At 40.6% G+C, this 18,797-nt stretch overlaps 1 protein-coding gene across 2 annotated transcripts in view; it reads right to left on the reverse strand.

The window, feature by feature from the left end:
• LOC147419244 (uncharacterized) overlaps positions 1-18,797 on the reverse strand; it is a 61,992-nt gene that overhangs the window by 14,640 nt on the left and 28,555 nt on the right. The gene's annotated exons all lie outside the window — the stretch shown is intronic.

Genomic DNA, 18,797 nt, shown 5'->3' on the forward strand with positions numbered 1-18,797 from the left:
ATGTGCTCTCCATGTCAATGGCTTTCCTCACCCTCTCAGCAGTAAAGAAAGTACATGTCTCAAAGCATGGCTCTGGTGGGTCCGGCAAAAATGGCTGCCCTGATGCTGTGTAGAGAGATGTAGCATGGTCCCCCCATGTCTCTGTGAGGTAATGGCTGGTGGTGGTGAATGCTCATGGAATAGCCTCCATGCCTCGCCCAAGTCATGACTCATAAATAGCTGATACAAATCTCGCTCTAGCTAAGATAGATAAGCCCTCTTCTTTCGTCGCACTAGGCAGCGAAAGATAATCCGTGACTGTCTATGTGTGGTCATACCCATGAGCACCTCCCTCTATAATTTGATCCTCATCTCTCTACACTCCTCAGCATACCAACTGTTCAGGGGCATGCTCCCAAATCGTCTCCGTGTAGGCTGACTGTGGGGATATGTTGTTGATGCTGCATCATGGAGCGTCTTTATCAGTATTTGAGTGAGCTTATCTAGTGGCCTTCTCGGCTCCCGAGTGCATAGCCGCCTGTATATCTCATCCATGTACACGGAATCCGTCTATCGTAAAGGTATACAGAGTGTGTGTGGAGACCTCTCCTAATGGAGCTGTGTTGAACTGAAACGCGAGAGTGAAAGACAAGATAGCATGATCAACTGCTACTCCAACTGGCCTAGTGCCAACCATGAAATTCTGAAAGAATGGAATTAGACCTGGCTCAGCCATAATATAATCCATTATACTAGCCCCATATAGATGCCCGTTGTAGAATATCCCATATCTAGCAAGTATTTGCCATACTCAATGAGCTCCTCATCCTGTGATAGTCTGGATAGTCCCATCTCTATAACATCATGCTTGTAAGGTGCAACGGAAGTGAATGTTAAACTTTGCGCTCTCAACTGTGCTCAACGTTCCTTTTACTTACGGAAGGGAGAGCCTTCCGTTCCTTAGTGAGAGAGTGCAATGGACACAAACAAAGTGAGGACACTGTGAATGAAGGTACTGAGCCTGAGAGATAGAGAGAGAAGAATACTACACCAGAATGTTGTCAAACCCTCCTCCGAAGGCCCCACTCTCTATGGCGAGAGTGGTCTACTATTGATTGCACAAATCTCTACAATGCTTTGGACTTGCCAACGATGTCGACGACGATGAGGACGACGACGAGACGGGCTGAAATTTGAAGACGCTAAGGGCTGAGATCTGCAAATCTTTATCTGCTGAATTTTGACTCTATGTCGATGACGACGACGCGCTGAAAACACAGATGCTGAAATCTGCGTTTTCTGGGCTGAATCTGCAAACTGTGCTGGATCTGACCGTGCAACGAGAATCTGTTGCGGGAAGCTAAGATCTGCGCGGTTCGAGGTCCTACTGCGATGTCTGACTGTTGGAAACTGAAAACGCTGAAGCTTCTTGTGGTCTTGTCGCGATGGAATTGCAAAACGCTAGGGCTGAATTGGAGTCTGTTGCAAAAACGCTAGTGGGTCTGTGGTCATGCTGTCGTCGGTTGTCCTGCAAATGCAAAACGCTAGGGCCGATCTGCTGTTCTACTGTCGCCGGGAATCTGCAAGTGCAAAATCGCTGGCTGAAAAACGCTAAGTCTTCCTGCCGGTGGGGAGTCTTGCTGAGAAGGTGTTTGCTGAACCCTTGGTTCTTGTTGCCTCTTCTGCTAGAAAGTGCTAGCGCTGGGTTTTCTTATATACTTGGCTATCAAAATTGCCCTACCTAGTTCGTAACAAAAGTCACTTAAAAACAATAAGTGAAAATTGGCTAAAATAGGGAAAATAGATCTATGCACTGTAAAAATGTCACGTGACACATCCAACCCTATGTGTCCGTGGACAAGCTACAGCATGACCAGGGTTCAGTTCCGTCAAGTCAGTCTAGAATAGGAAGTGATCTGGCACTTTAGTGAGTTTGTTCGCAGACCGTGCATGCCCAGGCACTTAGAGTAGATGCATATCCTCTGGTTGCACACAGCATGATCATCAGCATTACCATCAGAATCGAACAGAATCCATCAGGAGCATTTTCCAGTGCATTAAACCTATTTTCCCTATTTTTGACATTTTTCACTTATTATTTCAAGTGACTTTTGTTGGGAACTGAGTAGGGCAATTTGGGTAAGATAATATATAAGCAAACCTAAGCTAGCACTATTGGGCAGAAGAGCAAGGAGAACACAGGCCAAGGGCAGCAAGTTCCCCCTCTCTCTCTCTCAAGCAAGACTCCTTCCCTTTGGGGGCGATTTCCTCCAAGCAAGGCCAACATTCGACCACCATCTCCCTGGCGTTTTTCAGCATCAAGCCATCATCGCCATAAGCTCCAGCACCCTGGTGTTTTCAGCACTCAGTATCATCGCCAAACACCACAGCAGATCAGCGTTTTACCCTACAGCAAATCAGCGTTTTAAGCCTCAGCCTGCAGCATTTTTCAGCCTCAGTGCAACGCTTATAACCAGTGAAATCAGCAAGCACATAGCCTCCACAACCAACGTTTTTCCCCACAGCTTGATTCAGCGTTATTCTTGCAACCTAAACCAGCGTTTTGGAGAGCAGATCTCAGCCTAAAACCAGCGTTTTTTGCATCATCAGATTTCAGCCCTTTTGGCGTTTTGGACAGCAGAGCAAGCACTCAATTTTTCAGCCATAGAATCGGTCTCGTCGTCCACGTCGTCGACATAGCAGGAGTAGAGCCAACAATGGGCACCAAGAGGAGCTGAAGATTTTTCTCTTCGTCTTCGTGCTCACTCGAGCTCCCACCCGGCCTGCGCTAGCTTCTCCGTCCTCCTTTCTCTGCACTACCCGTTGGTCGACAACATGGCTTCTTTTTTCTCCTCCTATCCACACACAAACCCCTCCTTTGAATTATTGGACAACCAACATGATTGGGTGGCCATTCTCTTAGGTACACCACATTTGTTATGCATTATCAACCAAAGAATTGTTAAACACAACATCTTCCTCCAATAGTCCTTGACTAACAATATCATCGTGAATTTTGTTGCCCGTATCAATTTCTTTGATAGTGCCATACGCCTTCAAGATACAAGTATAAGTGACTGCATTTGGAGAAACGCCTTCCCTTGCATTTAGTTAACAAGCCAGAGCTTCTTTGCCATAGCCGTGTTGGGCATTCATTGCAACCAATGTTCTCTGGGTGTTAGCAGCAAACTAACACAGATACCATTTGTCGGAGTTCTCTTTGTAAAACATTTATTAGTTGATAAATTGGGAATATTGTAACTCCTATTTTCTTGGATAAACTCTGTAATTAATGAGCCAGGGCTACAAGCTTCCAGATTGTATCGGCCAGTCATTTCTCAGCTTTGGTAGAACTCCAGATTATTGGTTTTGACCACCCAAAAACCTTGGCTAAGGTATTAAAGCTAATTTTTGTGAGTTTTTTTATAAGTTTTGGATAAGAAACACACAGCGTGAGCTAACGACGCTCGCTCCTCTCCTTCTCGCGCTTCCTACTCCCTCCCCGGTTGTCACATTGTAGCCGCGTTAATGCATTGCAACCGCAGGTAAGAGCTCTACATATTGACATAAGCAGTTCACAGTATTTCGTAGCTTTTGGCGTCGCCGACCCGCGGCCTAATTTCATCATAACTAGGAATTTACACTTTGAAGTCAAAAACTAAGCATAGGCGGGGTATTGGGACACCATTGCTAAGTATTTAGATGCATTCTGGGTCGAAAACGACTAGGTCAAAAATCCATTGCTATTAATAATCGTGATTTTGGAACTTTACCTAAAGTGGGGTTTGAGACCATAAGCATGTGTGCTTAGTTCTTATAAGCATGTCTTAGAAAATTCGTTATGTTTGGATGTCATCTGATGCTGTAACGGATGTGATTTATTTGCGGATGAGCGATGGCTTTTGGTGATTTCAATCACTTGAGTGTAGCTTGAGTTAGATTCGAGTTGTTAGTTGTTTTCTGAGAGATTGACAACCTCTTCTAGCCTCTACGCACTAGTCGAGTCAGCTTTGTCCAATGGATTGACAAATTAATCGTGGTTCTCACTAATACTGTAATAAGATAGGATGGTGAGGTTAGACATGCGTCCCACATTTGGCGCCACTGCCGAGGATCGAAGAGACCTAAACTAGGGAAAAACACGAGCGTTTTGTGAAGTTATCCTTTAACTTCCTCTAAGTTTGCCTAGAGTTAAAAACTTTCTTTTAGAAACCGCATAGCTTAAGATTGTCGTCTTTTGCTGTGGAGAGGTAGCTTGAAAGTAATCGTACTTGCTGAGTGCCTTTAGGATTATAGGATTGTGGAAATAGATTAGGATTTGGAGAATGATTGATAGACAAGACAAGTCTTAAGATCAGTGCTAAAAAAAACATAAAAAACAAGAAAACGAGTGTTTGTGGACACTTTCCACAACCCTATTGCATGAGAATCTAGGAGTAGGGTAAGTAGGATCCGAGGTGGATTTCAGAACATTGCTCTTTCTGAAAGAATCAAGTGTGAATTATTAGTAGAAGTTGCAAAATTTCAGGTCTACGGCTAGAAATAGCTCGAAAAGACTCGAAACCACTCAATCCGACTGGAGAGTAAACTTAAGAGTTGCAAGAACCAGTTGATAAGCTTAAAGACACTTCCAAGTAAAAATTTCAAGAGTTGGCCAAAACTCACATTATTTACTTTTTCTTGACAGTTTAAGCCAAATTAAGTTTTGACTTGATTCATAGGCTTAAAATAGCTCATATAAGGACTGTCTTTGAAAAAATTGCAAAAAAGTGTTCATTTCAAGCTTGAAGTTAGTAATCGTGATTATTAACTTTCTGCTCTAAATTGACCAAGGTTCATGCCATTGACTCATTGCATGTGTACAAACAACTTTTGTAAAGGCCCAACAAATCTGGATCACTTAACTGGCAAAAAACTGGGTTAAAACTAAAGTTTGTATTGATTTTTTGAATCTTGAGTGTAAATTGGGAAAAAATTTGTCCAAACTTGCTGAAAATTGATTCATAAGCTTATGTTGATGTGATAAACATATGTACATGCTCAGTTGACCAAAAATTTGTAAAAAGTTGTCATATATAAATCATCGTGATTATTTACCTCTGTCCCATTTTTCAACTTTTTTGATCAAGTCAATATACCACTAGTTTTAACATGTTGTAATAAGCCCACAAACCAAATTTGATAACATTTGGATCACTGGATTGAAAATTGTGACCAAATTTGCAAAGTTAGTCTACGGACAGATAATTGATGACCATTTGACCAAAAATTGTCCAAACTTGATGAAACTTGGCTAGTGACCTTAACTTAAGGTGTGACAGATCTGTGTCAAAGTTGGGGCAAAAAGTTGCAAAAATATAGCTGGAGTAAATAATTGCGATTATTTACATCTGCTTCAAAACTTGAGAAATTTGCAAGTTTTTGAGTATACCACAAGGTCAAGCATACCAAGTGGACTTCACAAATCAATTTTGGATATGTACATGCTCAGTTGACCAAAAATTTGTAAAAAGTTGTCATATATAAATCATCGTGATTATTTACCTCTGTCCCATTTTTCAACTTTTTTGATCAAAGTCAACATACCACTAGTTTTAACATGTTGTAATAAGCCCACAAACCAAATTTGATAACATTTGGATCACTGGATTGAAAATTGTGACCAAATTTGCAAAGTTAGTCTACAGACAGATAATTGATGACCATTTGACCAAAAATTGTCTAAACTTGATGAAACTTGGCTAGTGACCTTAACTTAAGGTGTAACAGATCTATGTCAAAGTTGGGGCAAAAAGTTGCAAAAATATAGCTGGAGTAAATAATTGCGATTATTTACATCTGCTTCAAAACTTGAGAAATTTGCAAGTTTGAGTATACCACAAGGTCAAGCATACCAAGTGGACTTCACAAATCAATTTTGGTGAAATTTGAATCACAAAAGTGAGACTTAAACCAGATTCTCAAAATCAGAGTCTACGGACACAAAACAATTGATAAACTTGATCAGATTTTGTCCAAACTTGTTGAAACTTGTCCAAGGACGTTAACAAGCTGTATACTTGCCAAACAAATCAAAAACGTGCAAAAAACTGACAAAAGTAAATAATCGCGATTATTTACTTCTGCTATCTAGAGACATCAATTTGACTTTTGAACTTATACAGTGTTAGATCAACATAATATAAAGCCACAGGGTAATTTTGGGTTCAATCAGATCAAAATTGCATTGGTACATGTACACTCAGTTTCCAGGTTGTAGATCAAACCTTTGATTTTTGCTAAGTCGAATCTGAAAGTCAAATTTTGACTCCCATAGCTCGATTTGAAGTGATACACAGAGACCAATCACGAGAGTTAGCAAAAACTCTACTGTCTTTATAGAAGAATAGCTAACTTGATCAAATTTGTACAGGAATCGGGTTGCAGACGAGGAATTAGTGGCTTGATAGGAAGTTGCAATCGAATCAAGTGGAAATTGACGACAAGTCAATCCAAAGGTGAGTACTCTATCCAGGGCTTCATAAGTCTATATGAACCTTAGATCTGGTCGTGTACTAGGAAATCAGGGCATACTCGGAGAAACCTCCAGTAGAGCATCCACCGAAGAAAGCGTGAATCAAGGCAATTCCTTACACACAATTCTTGAAGAAGTCTCAGACACTTTTTTAGACTCAACATCCAAAATTTCTTCTTACTCGACTCACTCGAAAACCGGAACGACAATGCGCTATAAGCATATACTATCTTTTTACAAGACTAACCGCCATGGAGCCTAGGTTTACTTGGACCCTAACGAAGAGTATCCTATTTGCATTGATGACCATGGTATTGAGTTCAAAGAAGAGGTTAGGGCAAACAAACAAGGAAAAATGTACATGGACAAAAACGGAACTCAGTATGTACAAGTTGAAAACCCTTAAGTGGTAGACAAATGGAGTTTAGAAATAAACACCATAATTCCAGATATGTCAACAAAAGAAGGACCACCAACTTTAGAATTCGAGGGATACGATCAAGTAGATTTGAAGCCTTTGAAACGGCTTAGTACGGATAATCCTAAGATCGGGGTCTATTGTTAGGAAGATAGAAACATAAAAGATCTTTTGTGGACTTTGCATGCCAAACCAGGACAACTAACGGCCATGAAGACCATCTATATATTCAAGATCAAAGATAAGGGATCAGCGGACCTACAAACTTATTTGTTTAGGGATTGTTATAATAACAACTTTGTTGTGATGACTCCTGAGGAGGTAGAACAAACCAAATACCAAGGGTATTCCATTCGGGATTGGATATTGGGACAAGGACCAGAGACAATTCCAAGAGATGAACACCGTGAGAGATCTTTGAGAGTAATGTAAAGGAACCAGAAACCACCTCATCAAGTAGAAAATCGGGTGACACTACAGCCAGTCCAGCTGGTTTGAAGGACTCGGAACATGACCAACTACCAGAAGACCTGGAGTTGAATCAAAAAGACGCGTCAAACCAGCTAATTTTTAGAAATGGCTCAGAAAATACAGTGGATCAGGGGATCCATACGACCACTTAGCAAGCTTTAAACAAGTGCTAAGAGCAGAACAAAAATTCAATTTCCATACTCAATTCGAAGGGTTTGGAATGACATTAGAAGGAAAGCATTGACATGGTTCCAAAACATTCCACCAAGGTCAATCATGGACTTGAACACATTAGCTTAAGGATTTGTAGCTGCTTGTTCCAAAACAGGGATCAAACATAATAGGGTAGCTCAAATCTACAACTTTAAACAGAAACATGGTGAGTCTGTTAGGGATTGTGCAACTCGAATGAAACAATACATTGTCAGATGCCTAGAGCTGGAGATACCTGCAGAAGAACGACTTGTATCTTTGTTTCTGGAGGGACTGCTAAACAAAGAACTTCATGCTATACTCTATAGTAAAAAGCATACAACCCTAAAAGTGTGTGTGTCAGATGTTATGACTTAGGAGACAATTGCGAAATTTTCAACGAAGAAGATGTCCCTAAGGATAACCAAAGCGAGAAAACAATATCCACTAAACCAGCACAAGTGGAAACAGCTGCGGCAACACCACTCTCAGCCATAGAAGATATGCTTAAAAGGATGAATGACATGATGAACAACATGCAGAAAGCACCTATGAGGGGACCAATTGAAGAGGATACCTCAACAAGGACAACCAATTAGGCCACAAAAATGGTGTGCAATCGAGGGTAAATGGACCAATCATGAGACCCATGAGTGCTACTTCAAGCCAAAGTATGATGGGAATGTTCAGTACGTGCCCATGAGGCCACAAGGACAACCCATATATAGATATCAGTCTAATATGGCCCAAGCTCAAAGACCACCAATGGGTCCCGGGACAGTCACTTATCAAAAGACCCCTATATCACGTGCGTTCAAGAGGTAATTAATAATACCCCAATATACATACTATACTTACACTCTGAGCCTATTTAAAAAAACCCCACCCCCGTCTGTATGTATACATTTTGGTCTTTTAATAATCCTATCCGGTTAACTCACGTGATATCATACACATTCTAAAAAGTGACCGCCCCGGGCAATGGGTATGGAAAGACCTCAACCTGTGTTGGGACAACAACCTCCGTATCCAGAACATAATGCAGTGCATGTAAAGTACATGCACTCTGAAGGAGTCATAGATGAACAAGCATTAGTACATGTTACACCCTATGCGGAGCCTAGTCCATCTACAGTAATGGTAGAAGGAGATTGGTATAATTCACATCCAGCACCAACGGAAGAAACTGTGACTTATGCTCCACCAGAGCTCGCACCAATGTATTATGTAGCTAATCAAGGTGTCATACCTCCCATGGGAACCCATGATAAAGCCAAGAATAGGAAACTGTCATAATTGTGGTGTTGATGATCATTGGAAAAATGAATGTCCAAAGCGTGACAAAAACCTCAAACCAATTGAAGCCTATTGCATACAATGTTGCAAAAAGGGAGGACACTTTCCAAAAGATTGTCCTAAAAATCCTTTGAAAAAGTGTAAAACCGTAGTAAACGTAGTCCAAGTGATACCTAGTAGCTCATCAGAGAGTGAACCGATTGTTCCAATCAAGGTAATCACTAGAGCCTAGGCCAAGAAAAAGAAATACAACTCCTCTGATGATTTGGAAAATACAAAAGTTTTCTCTCAAAGAATCAAAAGAAGCAGAAGCAAAAGATATGAGATGAGAAAACAAAAACAATGGGTTGAAATCAAGGAGAAAGCAAAAAAGCTATTCCATGAAAAGTTGAAAAAAACTGGAAGTGAATTTAAAGAAACAACCATGAAATCTGGAGGATCCATTCTAGTTGATAAAATTTTTGAGCCTATTAATGCCGCCTTGGAAGCCTACCCAACATGACTTAAAGTAGGCCAAAACATGGAAAACAACAGGAAAAACTATCCTTCTCCAGACATGGAAGCAGAAAAGCTGGAAGCTTATCAAAATTTGGTAAGAATCATGCAAGAAATGCTGGAAAAACAAAAACCCAAGCTTAAAAGTATCGCAAAACCTGAAGAGCTTGTGGTAAGAGACACTAAAGAAAAATCCAATTTGGTGGCAGAACTCCACCTTGAACCAAAAGAACCAGAGCTTATAGTGCCTGACAGTGAAGATGCCTTAGATGAAATTCCATTCATAGAGGAAGATTGGCCAGGACACTTATGGGAAATGGTGAGAGAGATCAATGATGGGAGCCTAACTCTAAAGTCAGCCCCTATAGAGGAAGTCTGGTTGGATAACCTTCCTTCTGATATAAACGTGGATGTACAATCCTTGTACGGGGATTGTGGATCGAAAGCTTCAAGAATGTCAAAACCATTGACCTTGAAAACATTACCTTCTTACTTGGGAGATAACGAAGATGAATCCATCGTGTGTAAGACCACTCAAGTAAAAAGAGCTGAATAGACCTTAGAAGTAGACAACATTCATTCAATCATGTCTACACCCATACAATGTACTCTTACCTTGGAAGAACTGTTAAAACTCAGACCATGCTTATGGAATGATCTACAAAAAACCCTAAAAAAGGTGGGGATAATGGGATTAATCTCAAAAAAATTGGAAAATTTGAAAAATGAAATGGACAACAAAGAGATTCGATCAGTTCCCATGAACAAAGTCGGAGAATATTATGAAGGAGAAGAAGGAAACACCACCCTCCAAGTGAAATATAATGACATTGAAACCATGGCAATACTAGATAGTGGAGCTGGCATAGCCATATCCACTAAAGCAGTATGGGAATCCTAAGGATAACCAACCATTAGACAAACTCGAATGAAATTGCAATTGGCTGAGGACACATTGAGAGACCTTTAAGGCTGCTTGAAAAGGTGATAGTCAATTCCTGTGGAATTGAATACCAACACACTTTTGCCATAGTAGACTTTGGGAAAAAACTCAACTATGAAATCATATTGGGAAGACCTTTCATACGACAGGTACAGCTTATCCAAGATTGAGAAAACAATTATATGTACTTGAAGCAAGTGGGATCTATAACAAGAGCCAATTTAAAAGATCACACTTATAGAGATGTCTTGAAAACACCCATCCAAGAGTTTGAGTCAGTCTCTTCGGCTGAAACTAAACTTCCATCCTGGTTAAACAAAGACACTCCTATCTGGATGTGTGGAGCTTCAGAAAACGAAAGCTTAAGACGAGAAGAATGTATCCTAGAAAGTAACTACACAAACGAAGCCTATGTACCTGAACCCTTTCCAGAGCATTTGTTTGAGCCATTTGAATGGACTCAAATTTTAGCGACTATGGATGTATGTGTGAATACGTCTATGCCTACTCAATTTTGCAATGAGGATGGCTACGATATAATTTCCATCCAAATGATTTCAATCCTCAACATTGAAGACGAGAATGAGGAAACCAAGGACTTAATCAAAGCTCAAGAAGTCTTTTGAGACCTCTGTTACAATGCAATTGATGAGTTAGATGAACACTCGGCTACCTCAGAAGATTCGGGGTCACAAAAAGAGCATATGAGAGCTAAGCTACTCTTAAAAGGAGGGGAGGAAAAGTTTTTTGACTTTCCAAACCAGAAATCAAGAAGACAAAAATGGAATAGATGAGAGACACCAGAATTGTGAAAACACGACCTATGCCATCAGTCTCCAGTAGAACACAATTTCTGATGCAGATAGATGCAAATGATTGTGTCAAGGACAAAATCACTGGCAGATATCCTTCAAACAAAAACTCAGCGAACATCAAGAAAAACAAGGAAGGGTACTCAAGCAAACCCACAGGATGAGAAACCACTCATGACCAAAGTCAAGCGGAAAAAGAAATATCAAGAGTTGAAAAAAGCTCTAAAGGAGATATACACAACTGAAATGGAAACCACAGAAGAGGATGGTAAGGATGTAATGAGTGTTCCATCCCATTACAAGAAGTATACTCTCTAGGATCAAAAAATCATAGTCGAACAACCTGTTAGGGAACTTCGTAAAACAGGGCGAGTTTTACGAAGGGCCTGAAAACGCTAAAAGGATAGACTTGGTTGAACCGGGAGAAGAGCGTAGACCGGCTTACATTACAAATGACCTAACAGAAGAAGAAGAAGAGCTCTTGCTGATCTTGTTAAAGAAATACCGAGATATCTTCGCTTTGTCATACAAGGATCTCAAGGGTGTTGATATGCCAACATACCGTATCCATGAGAGATGATGCAAAACCAAGTAGACAAAGGCCATACACGTATAATCAAACTTTTGCCAGGAAAATAAAAGAAGAGATTGAAAAACTAAAGGAAGCCGAATTTATTTACGAAATTGAACACACATATTGGGTGTCTCCGATTGTGGTAGTACCCAAGAAGAATGAAAAATTGTGAGTGTGTGTTAATCTCCAAAAGGTGAATGCAGCTACCATTAGAGACAACTTTCCTCTTCCGATAACTAAGCATGTTCTAGAATGAGTTGCAGGAAAAGAAGCTTACAGCTTCTTAGATGGCTTTTCGGGATACAATCAACTTTTGGTTAACCCAAAATATCAGCATAAAACTGCTTTTGCAACAGAATGGGATATATTTGCCTATCGGGTTATGCCGTTTGGGTTAACTAATACTCCAGCCACATTTCAAAGATTGATAAGCATGCTTTCAAAGAATATTTTAGTAAATTCTAGAACTATATATGGATTATCTATGCGTACATTTATCAATCTGAGCTAATCATTTTGAACACCTCGAAAAGGTATTCGGAAAATGTAGACTTTATAGGATTTGCTTAAATCCTGAAAAGTGTACATTCATGGGTAGACAAGGAAAACTTCTTGGACATATAGTGTCTAAAAATGGCATAGCTGCTGATATTGAGAAGGTTCGTATCATTGTTGATTTGCTTAGACCAACAACAGTCAAGGGGATACAAGCCTTCATGGGGCATTGTGGATATTACCGACGGTTCATCTACATGTATGCTATAATTGCAAAACTCATGTATAGCTTGATTACACACTTTGAATGGACCAAGGCATATGAAGAATCCTTCATGAAGCTTAAGAAATCTCTCACCTCAGCTCCAATATTGAAAGCACCAGATTAAAATAAGGTATTCCACATACATGTAGATGCTTCCAATTTTGCTATCGGTTGTATACCAGCTCAACCAGGAGATGGGAAAACTGACTTTCCTATTTTTTATGCTAGCCAACAATTGAACATGGTGGAAAAGAATTACACCACCGTATAAAGAGAAGGATTAGGAATGATCTATGCCGTTAAAAAGTGTAGACATTACCTATTAGCCAACAAGTTTGCGTTCTTTGTGGACGACCAAGCTTTGTTCTATTTGATCAACAAGCCATGCAGCACAGGGAGAATAGTGAGATGGTTCATTATTCTTCTGGAATTTTATTTCATTATGGTTGTAAAAAAAGGCACTACATATCAACGAGCAAATCATTTGTCAAGGATTGTTTGAGGAGAACCACCTAAAGGGATAGACGATGATCTACCAGATGCCTATTTGTTCTCCGTGGAAATGATACCTCGATGGTCGGAAAACATTGTGTCATTGATGACAATAGCTCAAGTGGATTCACAAATACCACTTCCTATCACAATCAGATTAATCGAGCAATCGGCTATGTATCAATTACTAACTGGTAGGCTATACAAAAGAAATCGGGACGGGATATTGATTTTATGCATTAATCTCAAAGAAAAAGAACATTACCTAAGTCAAGCACATGTTACCATAGTAGGACTTCACTTTGCGGAAGACCAAACTATGCAACGAATCTTGAGACTTGGAGTTTTTGGCGGACTATGAGGAGTGATGTTCGATCTTTTGTAAAGGATTGTCCTCAATGTAAAAAATAAACACCCATACCTCATGTAACATTGTTTCAAATGTCACATGTTCCTAAGTGGAGTAACTATTTGTTTACTTACTTATCAAGCCGAACATTTCCTGAGGATATGAGTAAACGCTGTCAAAGATCAATTGAAACTGAAGCAAGATACTATGCTCTTATTGGGTACCAATTGTATCGGAGAGGTAAAGATCAACATTTGTGTCTTTGTGCAAATGAAGACGAGTATATTCCATTATAGAACTAACACATGCTGCATTAGCTGGAGGTCACTTTTCTAGTGAGACCACCGCAAGAGCAATCTTGATGACAAGCATATGGTGGCCAACACTTTTTGCACATGCGAAAGAATATGTTTGAAGGTGTGATGCTTGTCAACGAGCAAAAATGCCAACACGTGTAGATAGCATGCCCTTAAGACCAATGATGGGGGCTAGAGATTTCGTAAAATGGGGTATAGATTTTGTTGGGCCAATACAGCCACCTGCTTATAGAACCCAAGCTCAATATATCATTGTAGCTATAGACTATTTGACCGAGTGGGCCGATGCTAAAGCAACTCAAAAGAATGATGCCAGAACCACTGCTGCATTCTTATATGAGTATGTATTCACGAGATATGGACTGCCAATAAAAATTGTCAATGATCGGGGAACTCATTTCCTCAATGAGGCAATCGAGTATTTGCTTAATGAGTTTATGGTCATCCATAATAAATCAGCTCCCTATCACCCACAAGAAAACGAACAAGCTGAGCATACGAATAAAATTCTTAGTTCGGTACTGACTAAAGTGGTTAGTTCAGGAAGGACAGACTTGGAAATGAATCTCCATGCAGCTCTATGGGCTTATCAAGTTTCATTCAAAACAACTTTAATGCTACACCCTTTAACCTTGTTTATGGTCTTGATGCCATACTTCCAATAGACTTTCTATCGCCGATATTAGGGGTAGCACAGAATCTTGAGTGGACTGGATATGAATTGTCAAAAAGACTTGAAGATTTGGAAAAGCTAGATGAGCAAAGGCTAATTGCTGTAGCTCATATCTATGCACAAAAGCGGAAACAAAAACAGTTTTTTGATTCTCACTTAATCACAAAAATCTTTAAGAAAGGGGACTTAGTTTTAGTCGATTCCCTTAAGCAACACATTCCCAAGTTTAAGAAAAAAGTGAAACGGACCATTCATCATTGAAGATGTATCTCCAAGTGGAGCAGTAAAATTGTCCATCCTAAATGGTGAACCAATGGCTAATTGGATTAGTGGATGTAGTTTAAAGAAATACAATTTACCACTAACCAATGAATTGCTAGAAAGAATGCATGCAGCCAAGCATAGGAAGATTAAACGACAAGTTATTGATGAAGCCCAAGAGGAAGCTCGGCTTTGGGTACTCAAGCGGAAAGCTGCTCTCAAGAATCAACAGACACCGATTCCTATCAACACTCTAGAAATAAATGACCGACAATGGGAATTACCTAAAGATGCAGTTTCCACAGATGATGATTGGTTAGACAAAATGGACATGCACATTAAAGTACAACTCAACAATCATAGCACCAATGCTTTGGTCGACACAAGAGCTAGAATAAATATAGTAAGTTATTCCACATACAAAAAGGCAACAAGTCAAGCATTGACAGCCGGAATAGCGACAATCAAAGGATGCAACAAGAACCCAACTCCAACATTGAAAGTAGTCAACTTGAACGTGATAGTACATGGATGTTCATGACCTCATCAGTTTGTATGTTTACCAGATGAACACATGAATGAGACAATGATTCTTGGAATTCCTTGGATGCGAACATACAAAGCAGTACTAGATCAGGATACAAATCAGCTAAAGCTATCACCTAAAGGAGGGCAACTCATTGTTCCAATTGCACCGAGCAAGGAGGAATGGAAAAGAAGCAATCAGCAGACCAAACCACGAAGTAGTCAATCTTCTCCATCTCCTTGACAATCAAATGCTACAAGTAGCATTTGTAAGAAGTCAGGCAAATTTGGGTACCAAAAGCACAGCTTAAGGATAAACCGATTGAGATCTGGGTGCCTAAAACTTCACCGACAAAACAAAAGAAGGTTCCAAGGGTTAAAACATAGAGACGAGCATCTCCGAGCAAAAAACCTAGCATAAAAATGGTTTGGAAGAAAAAGGAGCACTTATCTTCTCCACAAACCGTAAAACCAATCAACCAATGGCGAGTTAAGTCTCAAAAGACTCCACCACACCATACAGCACCAAGAAAACCAACCTACCAATGGTGAGAAAAAGCTCGACAACAATCAAAAGTGCTACCAACAGCTCAAGCAATCAGTGTGCTAAAGCATCCTGATGGTACAATTAAACAGAGAGCACACAAGCTACAAGATTTGCTCTTTGGAAGACATCAGCAGCAAACCTCGACATCGAAAACCCTTGAGTTAATTACTCAAGACCTAGCTCTTGCACAGCATATTGGTTTGAATTGCATTGATCTTCATAGCATGGTAGAGCCAACCACAGCTATGCATAGACACAATTGTTCAACCAATGCACACAGTCGTCCCAGAGTACGCCATAGGAGGGGTGGAAGGGCACTAAGTACTAAGTAATTAAGTGCAATGTTTAAAGAGGAAGGAAAAAGTTTGATGTTAACGTGTGATTTTTTGTAAAATTACCTAATAATGCTCTTATAATTCATCATCAAGGGAAAATTCATTGATAATATCTTCCCGATGAGTATAAATAGTGTATATACTATCAGAAAATCATCAAAAATAGTCTTTTTTTGGTATTTTTCATCATTTTTATTGATAATGAGACTTAAAAATAAAAAAATCCAACAAAAAACAATAAATCTGTGTTTTTCAATGGATTCTTTTAATTATTGGATTTTCACTTTACTTTTTAGAGCATTTTTCTTTTATTTTTTCAAATAAACACGTCAAAAATTAATAATAAATAGCAGGGAAGCTCAGATGGAAAAATGGAAGACATGATGGTGATCAGAAAGACAAGGCAGACAAGTACAAATATTTTCAATGAAATCAGAAGATAGAAGCAAGAACCCTAAATTTGGCGGCCAAGCCTACTTATGCAAAATTCTTGCAGAATGAGCTACATGAATCCGATCAAGGAAATTTTTGAGTCTAACATAAATTTCACAGCCTTGTAGGACTAACGAGGGAATCTGAGGAAAATTGGTTCGGGAAGTCCGGGTATAGATATCCAAGGTAGGCTAAAACCACCTCATTTTCACTTGCAACCTTTGCAGAGAGAGATTTCGACCTCTTTTGCGCGACTTTTTTGGAGTCCACAGTTGACCATTTTCAGTGCCGTTTCACACGAGACATGAGAGGTAACATCGACATAGCCCCTAGACTTGCATCAGTTATCATTCATCCACTTTTGTACCAGATTGTGCAATCAATAGTAGACCACTCTCACCAACGAGAGTGGTGCCTTCAGAGGAGGGTTTACAAACGTCTCTGGTGTCGTATTCTCTTCTCTCTCTATCTCTTAGTCTCATACACCTTCACGCACAGTGTCCATTCACTTTGTTTGTCCATTGCACTCTCTCTTTAAAGAACGGAAGGCTCTCCATTCCGTCAGTAAAAGGAACCCTTGAGCACAGTTCAGAGCACTCATCTTGAGCAAAGTTCATCATTCATTCCGCTGCACCTTACAAAAAATGCTCTTGATGGGTTCTGATGGAAATCTGATAATCATGTTGTGTGCAACCAGAGGATATGCATCTACTCTAAGTATTAGGTGCAGCGGAATGAATGTTGTATTTTCTCAAGATTAGTGATCTATATTTGCTCAAGGTTCCTTTTAGTTCTTAGGGAAGGAGAGAGCCTTCCGTCTTTATGGAGAGTGCTATGATCACGAACAAAGTGAGTGGATATTGTGCGTGCAAGTGTATGAGACTGAGAGAAGGAGAGAGAAGAGATACGACACCCGAGAGGTTGTAAAACCCTCCTCCAAAGGCCCCACTCTCGTCGGCGAGAGTGGTGTACACAGAATGCACAAAGGTGTACAATGCGTATGCAATGGACTGATGCAACTTGGACTATGCCGACGATGACGACGGTGATGATGACGACGACTTAGGGCTGAAATCTGGGATCTTCTATTTGCTGAATTTCATGGCTGTTTCGGGGGCTGAAAATGACTGTTTACTGCTGTCCTTATGGCTGAAAATGAATGGTTTCGTCGGGGTTCATGCTGATGACAAAAACGCTGATGTGCTTACACCATCTGGCTGCATTTTTAGGCTACTGTCGCATGCTGAAAACGCTGGAAATTGCAGGTATCCAATGCTGAAAAACGCTGCAGTTTGTAGGTCTATCTAATGCTGAAAAACGCTGGAATGGGCAGCAGTCCTAACGTTAGTAATTTGCTGATGTTTTTGAGTCAAAAACGCTGCATGGGCTGATGGTGGTAGGGGGAAAAACACCAGGCAAGAAGGCTTGATGGCGATGCTTTGATGTGGGAGGAAACGCCCAAGGGAGGGAGTGGATGGCGATGCTAACTGCTAGGGATGGCTCACCAAGGGGATGACTTGGGGAGGTCGTTGAGAGAGGGAGGGAGCACCTGCTGCTTGGGGAAGCCTGTTGTTGTCACGTGACACATCCCAACCCTATGTGTCCGTGGACAAGCTATACCACAACAGGGTTCAGTCAGTTTAGATTAGCAGTGATCTGGCACTTTTGTGAGTCTATTCGTAGACCGTGCATGCCCAGTCACTTAGCATAGATGCATATCCTCTGGTTGCACACAGCATGATCATCGGAATTCCCATCAGAATCCATTCGCATCAGTTAAGGGAATTTTCCAGTGCATTTAGCCTATTTTCCTATTTATTGGTATTTTCACTTATTATTTTTAAGTGACTTTCCAACAAAAGTAGGTAGGGCAATTTTGCTAAGTTAATATAGAGGCAGTAGGAGCTTCCCGCTCAACAGGCAACTTCTCAGCAGTACCCCCCCTCATGCACCCCCAGCGTTTTTGGATTCCATCCTCGCCGGGCCAGACCTCCACCCCATCCTTGGCGCTCCCTTCCACGGCAGGCCATCGCCATCGATCATCAGCACCCTAGCGTTCGCAAATCCCTGCCATCGCCAGCAGAATCATCAACTTCCCTAGCGTTTTCCCAAAACAGCCCAATCAACGTTTTTGGATTGCAGATACAGATATCAGCTAGCGTTTTGCTTTCACAGTGACCGCCGGCAGTAGCAGATTCTCAGCGTTTCCTCTCTTGCATCCTCGCCCTCAACGTCAGCCTTGTAGTGTTTTTTTGTTGCCTTCATCAGTACTAGAGCCCTATGGCGATTTCAGCCCATGCTTGATCGTCATCAACCCCCAAGTCACCTAGCGGTTGCAGATTCACCTAGTCTGCAGCAAAAGGACCCCTTGGCATCAGCGTTTTTGCAGTATTATTCCAGCGTTTTCAGCCT

Source organism: Adiantum capillus-veneris, chromosome 29 (assembly GCF_014529385.1).
Source record: "Adiantum capillus-veneris isolate H3 chromosome 29, ASM1452938v2, whole genome shotgun sequence".
NCBI lineage: Eukaryota > Viridiplantae > Streptophyta > Polypodiopsida > Polypodiales > Pteridaceae > Adiantum > Adiantum capillus-veneris.